Here is a 10,163-nt window from a genome sequence, read left to right as displayed (position 1 = left end):
AGACTTACAGCCAACAGTTCAATGTCCCTGCAGCAAGTGGAGATTTTGATGTTTACATATCCAGGGTAACCGAGGCACCACCTCGTGTTCACATAGAGAGCGAGTTCTCCTCCTTTCTGCTTCCTGCAGGTATTTGCGTCTCTGTCCGCTCTAACTGTGCTAAATCCGGGTAGCTTCATGTTAGTATCTGGGATGCTAGTTGCTAGCCACGTTTCACAAAAACACAACAAACTGCATTCTCTGTAGGTCCAGACATTTTTCGCCAGCGCAGCCAGCTCATCAATCTTATTTGGTAGTGAGTTCACATTTCCCAAGATCACAGAAGGCACCGAAGGCTTGTATCGCCACTTCCTTGCTAGCCACTTAGCCTTTAGCTTAGCGCTGGCTCTGCTGCCATGATACAGCCTTTTACCTCGTCAGGTAAATAGGGAACCACACCGGCCTTTGTTCTCTGCGCTAGAAGTTGACTACCTGAATAGACGAGTCTCGGCATGTAAAAATCCATGTCCAAGTAGTAAAAAGTGTCCAGGAAAACGAGTCCGCATAAAAAAAATGGTAGAAGTGATCAGAGAGATAGAGAAAAAGGTAGAAAGATAAATAAAGATAAAGAAGATAAAGTTATACACAGAGCTTCTGGAAAGGCTGCCACTCACAGCGGCACCTAACTTTATCAACCAGACTCCAATTCTTAGTACTCACTACAGTTGAAACACACACTCTTACACTGAAACAGTTTAGTGTACTCAGTCAAACCACACACTTCTGGATTGTAAAGAGTCCCCCAGATGACCTTATCCCCAGGGTGAATGTGCAAACAGTGCAGAAAAGGCAACAATCTAGCATCCAGAATATGTAAGGAAATAGCACAACCTGCTGAGCCACCAACTCAACAGCAAACAATTACATTACATGAGTGAGGAAAGTTATGTTCTTTACCAGGAGCAAGGATGTCAGTATATTATCATTCAAAAAGTGTTATAAAAACAATTTTCTTTCACTAACTCATAAATTCCCAATTAAAAAGATAAGGATAAATTGCTGTGCTACAATAACAAGTTTTGTTTCAACATGCAAAAAAGTATGTCTGATTTAGACAAACTGGCAACCTCAATGTAAACATTCTGCCACAAGGCTCTCTCTCCTTTGTTATGTGTGCCACTTTATTACATGCTTCAAGACAGAAGATGCTTTACACAAGGATATGAGCAGACAAATGTTATCAAAGCATATGATCATTATTGTACCAAAATAGGCAAATGATAATATTCATTATTGTTCCAAAATAGGCAAATGATAATAATCTTGTTCGTCTAAAATTATACTCATTTCAAAAAAAAAGGAAACACATAGGTAGATGTGTTCTTCAGAGCATAACAGTATTCAAACAGCACAACATTTTTAATGTCATTTGCTAAGATGAAAAAAGACAGAATGTTCCAGCATGATTACACATATTTTATCTATGCCTTGCAATCAAGTCATGTTTACAGATAAGAATAATCTGATTTGACAAAAAAGCTGACAATATTTACCAAGCATTTGGGATAAGGTAAGTGCCCCTTCACTAAAATTCCATCATCTCAGTTAAGAAGGTAATTCGAAACAGGTGAACCACGAAAAAGGTGACAAGGATTATTGGTCAGTAGGAAGGGATTCCATATGTATGCAAAATCTATTTTGCGTCTTGTCTCTCCAGACAGTCCAGACACGACTGATATGTTCTGAAACTTTTCAGGTATAAAGACCCTGTAGATGTGACAAATTTATTAGAACATGCAGTTTCACTGTCCTCTACATATATGACAATAATGACCCTATAAAATACAATAATATTCCAGATAAATTGCCTTTAGTTTGTTGTTTTCCTCTAATTCCATACCAACTGTCTGATAGTGAAAGCCATGTATCATGCAACAGGACAGAGATCAAAGACACACAAACATATCAATGACAGAATATCAAAAAATGTAGGATTGGGCAAACATCTGGAAAAGGCAGTTTATTGTAGAGAAGTACAAAGAGTAACATGCAGGCACACAGAGAGACACTTGATTGAAGATATTCAGGAAACAAACTCTTAAAAAGATTTAGTGGTTTACATTGAGGCAACATACTTTTCAGTCAAATAAAGTTCTAGATTACATTGTAAAAAACTATTAAATATTGGCAAAAATATTTTAGGAACATTTTGACGTTCTGTATGAAGCAAATTTGTTATTCATTTATTTTAATGTTTCCTTGTGCCGTCACATTGCCATTTTGTTTTGTTTTTGTTTGGAGTACTTCATGTAGTCCCGATAAATATACTAGCAAAAACACACCGCAGCTCAGGAAGATGAACAGAAAAAAAAAGGGTGCATTTCTAAACTAAATTGAATGTCCTATGTTGGGAGGGTAATGGAAATAAATCTCTTTAGTCTTAAGCTAAGAAAACTGGGTAGGGACCAAATTTAGGGGCCTCATGTATTAAAACTTATATAAATCCCATACTAAAGTTCTGCTCATGCTCAAAATTAAAAACAGCCCACACACAGAAAAAATCTGATATATAAAACTGTATGTGCACCACGTGTCAAGCCAAATTTCTTTATAAACTATATAGATCATCTTAAAACTATGGACTTCTACATGAGCTGTTAGCGACTCCCCATAACCTCCTGCCAGTAACTATGTATGGTTTTATAATGCATTTGAATATTCCTGAGTGACATCTTTACTACAAACCATGTGAGAACACAGGAAAGGAAACTTCAGTGAATGTGAACTTGAGGTGGAGAACAACAAAAGCATTTTTTAATGGTCTATTTCCGTGAATCACAAGTAAAAGAAAAAGTGCAAGCAGTTGAGTGGAGAGAGCAAGAGAAATGTGCCACATGTAGTGCCTAGGTTGCCATTAGCACTTGGTGTGAATTGGCGCAGGCTGTATGTGCAAAGCTGCAAGATACTGTATTAAGAATATTATTATTGAACTTGTATTACCATTGCATTGATGTCCTGAAGGACAATGTCTGGGTCAACCATGCACTCATCTTGGCCTGTCTCAGGCAGCTGGGGAACATCCATGTTTCAGGTATAATGTGCAGTACTGCACAAGCCTCACAATGCAGCAAACTTTTGCATGACTGTACAGCAGTGTGCCACTCGACCAGTCCAAACACTGCCATTTACTATTTAATGAACCATTCTGGTCCATTCTGTCACTGACTCTGTGTGCAAGTGCCTTTCATTGTATCTCCTCTCTTGTGGTGTTGTCACTATTACCTGAATGAAAGATTTTCTAGAGCTTGAACCACCTCACAACATTAATCAGATATATCTGAGCATCACATATTAGTTGTATGTTAACTGAATGAAAGTGTTTTCTGTTAAAAAAGAAAAATTATTCCGTGAAGATGCCTTTATTGCAATGTGTGTGCAGTAAAATGTGTGTGCACCAATTAGGAGAATCAGCAATCACTGAAAATTACTTTTTGTTCACCCTGATGGTAAAGAAATTAGATGTATCTGGGTAATATCTTAATTATACCATCACAAACAGATGGCATGGCATAGCTCAGGGATGACTATGAGATTCCTGATCAGTCAGCTAGGTTACACTGAAAAGCACTCGCCACCAAATACCCTACAGTTGTTAAACACTGTAATGGTACATAGATTGTGTAATCTCTGCGTGATGTTTTCTGTAATGTAGGCTGTGACATGTGAGTCCCTGTCTTGCACCCCAAAACACGAGGCTGAGTCTCTGTACTTTAGCAAAACCAGTGTCACACACATGCGAGTAGGATGCAGCTAAAGGGCCTGAGTAATTGTAATAAAATATCCGTCCAGGGGGCGGCGGAGTGTGCTGACTGTCTTTCTCAGTTCCCTACAGACCTTTCCCAGGATATCCTGCAAGGTTCACGCGCCTCAGAAGACGTCACTTCTGAAGCCGGCCCCTTTGATGATGTCACTTTTGAAGCCGGCCCCTTTGATGATGTCACTTCCGAAGCCGGCCCCTTTGATGACGTCACTTCTGGTTCCGGCCCCTTTGCTGACATCAGTTCCTCTCCAGACCTTTAAAGCCTCCATCTTGGGCTACTATAGCCAGTTATGTTTTGGACTCTCTGATATGCACCTCGTGCTTTTGATTAAAAAAACCCTTTTGCAGCGGGGAAAAACAATATACGGGTGGCTGCCCCAAACCTTTATAATGTCTTGGACTCGTATTTATGACACCAGCTTTTGTGGGGAGTCCCAAAATAGTTTAGAAACTTTATAAGGCTCTCATTTATTGCACAACTCTCTAACTCTCAACGCTCTAAAAGTCTAAATCAGCTTATAAGTCAGTCATCACCATTAGCTAAAATAGCATCGTAATCTCTGAAAACTCACTTTAGCCTGCCATCGCCAATATTCTGAAAAAGAATGATGCTGCCATTGCCAGTTATGTCATACAACACACAGCACACATTTTTATAGACAATATAGATAGGCTTCATACTAAGGAAATTAACATGTGCATTAGCTGCTGTTACCAATGTTGAATATAGTTGTATTAAGAAAACATGTCAATTACTTGCGATATAATTAGTTCAAAAATAAATATCGGAATGTGACTGACATGTCATTGAAATCTGCAATGAAATAAGATTTTCCGTTGACTTCATTGTCTTGTGCAAGGAGGTACTAAAATGTCATGTTGTTTTCTAACTTGCTTAATCCAGACCAGGGTTGTGGGGTGGGTTTGTGCCTATCCCAGATAGAATAGGTTGCAAGGTGGCAACAAACCAGGCCATCGCAAGGCAAACACGCAGACACACACACAGCAATTTAGTATCGCCAATTGATCTAACAGGTTCATCAGAAGGAGAAATTGAACTCTTAACTTTATGTGTATCATACACCACATAATATCCTAAAGCAGTGCAAATATCATCATAGGACAGAGCTGAGAAACACGCACATGCACACATATTCACTTCATTATGTGCCCCAGGGATTTCTGCCATTCAGCAGACTGGCCCTTTAATATGCTCTCTTTATTCAAAGGCCCTAATTAAAAACATTTCAAGTACTGATTTGCATCAATCTAGTCAACATTATAAGATTCCAAAACAAGTAATATCTAAAAAAAATTTAAATGATGTGGTGGTGCAGGAGTTTGTGGAGTTACTTGCCCTACACTTGGATCCTAGCTTCATTCTAAACTGCACTAAAGGCACCTCATTATGGAGTCTGAATGTTTGCAGATAGGTTTTCTTCCCATCTAGGCCAAAGACATGTTGACTGTTGACTCGAAATTGGCCTGAGATGTATGTGTGCTTCATAATAAAGTCACGAATTGTTCTAAAGGGTTAAATTGTTTATTGATTTTAGTAATTTTGCTGCACTATCAAGTCACTTAACTATCACTGAAACATGGCTCGCATGTGAGCAAGTGTGATTGCTTATAATAGTTAATTATTGTGGAAGCAGCGCGGTAATTAGTGCTCTGCGAAGTATAAATCGGAAGAGATAAGTGGTAGGAGAGGAGAGAAAATGAAAGAAAGCAAGAACAAGAAAGAAAAGATCGATTCGAAGAAGCACATTTTGGGGATGTATACGTTCTGAGAGTGTCAGAATACATAGCGTAGGCTCTACTGAGCTCTATGAGGGTGCAGAACTGGTGGATGTCAAGGAGTTCCATGGTTCAGCAGTATTTAAGTCTGCTAAATTACTTTTAAAAAGCAGTGGAGAATGGCAGAGAGTCATCACAGGAAGGGGGGAGTAAGTGTGGATAAAATCGTGAGTGCTGTGCCATTGGAGTGGAAAGAGCAGAGCTGGAGGAGATTATTGAGGTCTTCGTCAGAGAGATGGCATTGTGATAATCTCGGTCTGTCAAGTGAAGGGTTCAGTCAAGGTTACAGAACTTGATGTTGAGCTTTTCACAATAGGGATTGGTTCCAATGTCCTGAAAATGAAATGGAATACGTTGTGGATAGATTTTATTTGGATTGTTAATTTTTTAGACTATTATTTTGGCGTAATTCTATTGGAAGTTTGTTTATTATTGAATGTACTGTGACACTTAAGTTCTATGTTTAATACAAATACTGTTCAATTTTTGCACTGGAAAGTCGTGTGTGCCTCCTCACTCACTGCTGGTCCATTTCAATCACAAACTACAAGCTGCTCCAACAGGGGTTGTGCCCAGGTTCTTCCTTTCATATCTGCTCAAGCATGACAGAATAAATATCTGCTATGATAACTCTACCCAGCTAAAGGAGAAACCAAATGAACTAAAGATGGGTAACTGGTTGAAATTACTGAGCCTCCTTGCCAACATTTCCATACAGAGATGGTTCCTTTCTTGAGCTTAGCATTACTGGGATAGAGTCTGGCTCCTGATAACTTTAAATTGAAAAAAGCGAATCCAGGAAATGGATGGTAGGAAAAAGGAAAGAGAAATGTAGTGCAATCTACATTCAAAACATTCAAAACAAAAGTATATTTATATCATGTCTTTTCATTCATTTGCTTTGTTTTTCAGCCACATGGAAGAGCAATGTACTGTACACTATTTATAGTGAAGCTCCTTCAGAGCAAATCATTGGTCTTCTTTTGGGTAATTTGGTGAATTTACAGTGCAAAATCTTTTTCTTTGCATGTCCTAATTAAGTTTTTAGAGTATGCCACACTCATTTGATTATTGTGAAAATAATAGCAATTTCTGAAACACATATATATATATATATATATATATATATATACAGTATACATATATATATATATATATATATATATATAGACACAATTAAAACATTTTCTTAGTTCATTCTATGTTGAATGACAAGATCAGTGGAATTTATATGGGGGAAAGCAAATTGTACTTTTAACTTTTAACTTCAGGAAATATAACCACAATGTGCATATCATTTTAGACTGGCACCAAAACTTCCTCCAGGGATAGAATTGGTTTCATTTAGATGTAAGTTGAACTTAGTGACTTCAGCGCTTTATTGTTCATCACATTTATCCCTACAGATAAAATGAGGTAATGCGGAATGGTGTATTATATTTGAACGTTTAAGATCAAGTATTATATTCCCAACAACAAGTTTTTAAACATGGACTGAGTTGTATAAAAACAGAGAATAAAACATGAAACAAACCTTCAAGGAAAATGCTTTGATTTGCATTTGTTTTAAGTGGATAATCTGTGTAAGCAATGCCTCAAATCCTAAAAATTCTTGATTAATTACAATTATGTCTCAGCGTACATTAAAAAATCATGTCAAAGAAAACAATCTAATTTGCATCCAGTTTTTATAGTACATTGCTTATTATGGCTGCAATAATGTTTTAATGTTTCACGTTTGTTAATATTTTCAAATGCTAAGTAAGAAAGGAATTTGAAGTATGTAACAGGAAGGTACTCGATAATAGATACATAGATTGATAGATAGATACTTTGTATTCAAACTATTTTTTAGGAAATGAATAAGGCTTAAGTTAGGAAATGAGTAAGCCACAAACAGATTTTTTCTTTTCTTCTAAAAATGTCTTTGTTTTTATAAGACTCGGCATAGGCAATAGTCTTCAAAAACACCCAGTCTATACAAGCAAATCAAATTGCAAACAGATATTGACCTTTCTGTACAAATTCCATTTGAAGGCACAAAGCATTCTTCTGCTTCTTCACAATCCTATGCTCAGCCAAACCAGCTGGCATCCATGTAATATCAATAACTTATGTTTCCCCAATGATAATGCCATTGTTAATCTATAAAGAGGTAATCATTTGTAGATTAAAACTATAATTACTGCGACCTGGCAGTAGATGTTTTTTCATATTTTCATATATCATAAGAACTAACAATACATTTTACAGCAAATTTAATTAGTACAATGTTTCAGGCAAATGCATCAATTAAAATAATTACATATTATGAGTGTTTGCTATAAATCTTTCTAAAGATTTTGTTTAATGATAAAAATATTATGATATTATGATTTAATTTAAAAACTGCTAACATCTGACAATGCCTAATTAAGTAAGTAAAACATTGGGTGAAGATGCTAATTATTGAAGTCGAATGAATGTTCAACAATTCGGGCAATGGGTTCGTCTTAGATCACTGGATTTATGAACAGCACAGAGAAAACAAATCTTATTTTTTTCTTTACATTATGCAGTACTTCTTTTAAGAATATCTGCATTAAAGGTGCTTTCCATCATGTGTGATACTTCCTCCGTTGGTCTTTAACTCAAGTCTAAATGTCTAGGCTGGGACAATAAGTCTTTAATATGACAATGAGGGGCGCAGAGTCACAGTAACAAATACTGTATATTGACCTCAAAGACACATCTGATTAGAGACTCTTATACAGGCATCTAGAGATATAAAATAGCTACAGTAAATTATCTGTATTTAACAAATTACACTTGTCTGCACCAAATCTCTGCTGCTTAATAAAATCTGGGTACTTTATAGAGTTAGTTGTGCTAAGACCATTTTTGAAAATGAAATTTCTCTACCACAAACCATTCCTGTATTGGATTCAGTGAAAAATACAGTTTTTGTTAATGTTTATTATTTAATGGAGTAAGTATTTCTTCTGCTCAAATCATTATGTGAAGTATATTGTGAGCTGGAAAATGTTAGTTGAGGTGTTTGTATCTAGAATCTCAACTCAAAATCAAATATTTGCTACACATTCTTGCTCTCATTAAGGTTTTTTTTTTCTTCTGATGCCTTCAAATTAGCCAGAAATTTGTATTATAAGAATGTTAGAATGATGCTTTTTATTGGACATGGAAAATCGCTGTTTAAATGCACTTGGTAAATCCATTTCCTACACTCTCATTTGGATTTTATCACCAAGAATACAGGAGTAATCTCTAATAAACATTGGGAGAGGTTCCACCAGGATATCACTCAGATGGAGAGACATTATAGTGGAAAGTGGAGTGACTCAATGTTAGTAGTCATCTGCTGGTTATTCCATTGTGAAACATATTCTTAGGATTATAAGAGGAAAAAACTAGGAAGTGACTACTTTTGTATGTATTTAAAACAATTATATTATTTTCATGTCTAAATAATTAATTTTAAATATATATTGCATATTTTCTCTAAAATACAGTATTTTCTATTTTAAATCTTCATCTCTTAAAAAGTTTATGTGATAGAGAAATTCTGTTGCTACCCTCAGAGCATTGTTATCAGGCCTGATGGGCTGCGATGTCTTGTGGCCAAGTAGCAGGACAGAAGACACTATAGACTGTAGGATCAAATTCCACTAGGTTCAAAATGTGAAACTGAGAAAAATCTCCTACTTAGACCCATGCCAGAGAATCCAAGATATTAAAAAAGGTGTATTTGTTTAAAGAAAAAAAAATATATGTAATCAAAGTGCAAAGAAAAAATAACAAATGCTTCTGGGCCTCCATATAAAGGAGTTGATTCTAGGAAGGCTTGATTCATCCACTTTCCTATCATACCAGTACAAAAGCACTACGCTTATCTTCTACTTATCTTTGTCTTCACTCACACACTCTTGTATTTCTTTTTTCCATCAAACATATACCCAAATTGACCTCACAAGTCCAGTTTCTGGATTCCTTTAAAGCTGTAGAATTTCTACACCAGAGATGCCAGGCTAAAACTCTCTTTAGTGGTGTTATCCACATGTACCTTCAGAGATGGTGACCCTCTCAAAACACCCTTCCAGATAAAAGTCAAAAATCTCAAGAAAATGGGCTAAAGGTCATACAAGGCAAGACAGGCAAAAGTATCTAAAAAGGAAAAAAATATATATATATAAACAGGATCCAAAAAGCAAACAGAAGACAATGAAACGCAAAACACCACAACAGCAGAGGAACTTGCTTAGGGCTTAGCAAAGGAAATATTAGAAAACAATTCTTGTGTAAAGTTACTAGCCAGGTACCATCTGCAATGTGATAAGATTTGTCATAGACAAAGTATCCTATGAAAACTACAGGCAAAAAAGAGGGTAAAATCAAAGCCCCTTCTCAGTTCTAACAAGTGGCTATTTGTGTCCTCACACCCTGACCCTTCAGTTTTTTGTAAAAGGCAGAGTATTCCTGGTTGACTTAACAATGCACATGGTCCCAATGCCTGAAATCCAGGACCGAATGCAGAAACCTACTAGAATGCACGTTTTGCCATTGCTCACAA

Source organism: Polypterus senegalus, chromosome 1 (assembly GCF_016835505.1).
Source record: "Polypterus senegalus isolate Bchr_013 chromosome 1, ASM1683550v1, whole genome shotgun sequence".
Classification (NCBI taxonomy): domain Eukaryota; kingdom Metazoa; phylum Chordata; class Cladistia; order Polypteriformes; family Polypteridae; genus Polypterus; species Polypterus senegalus.
Note: the sequence above shows the minus strand (reverse complement) of the source record.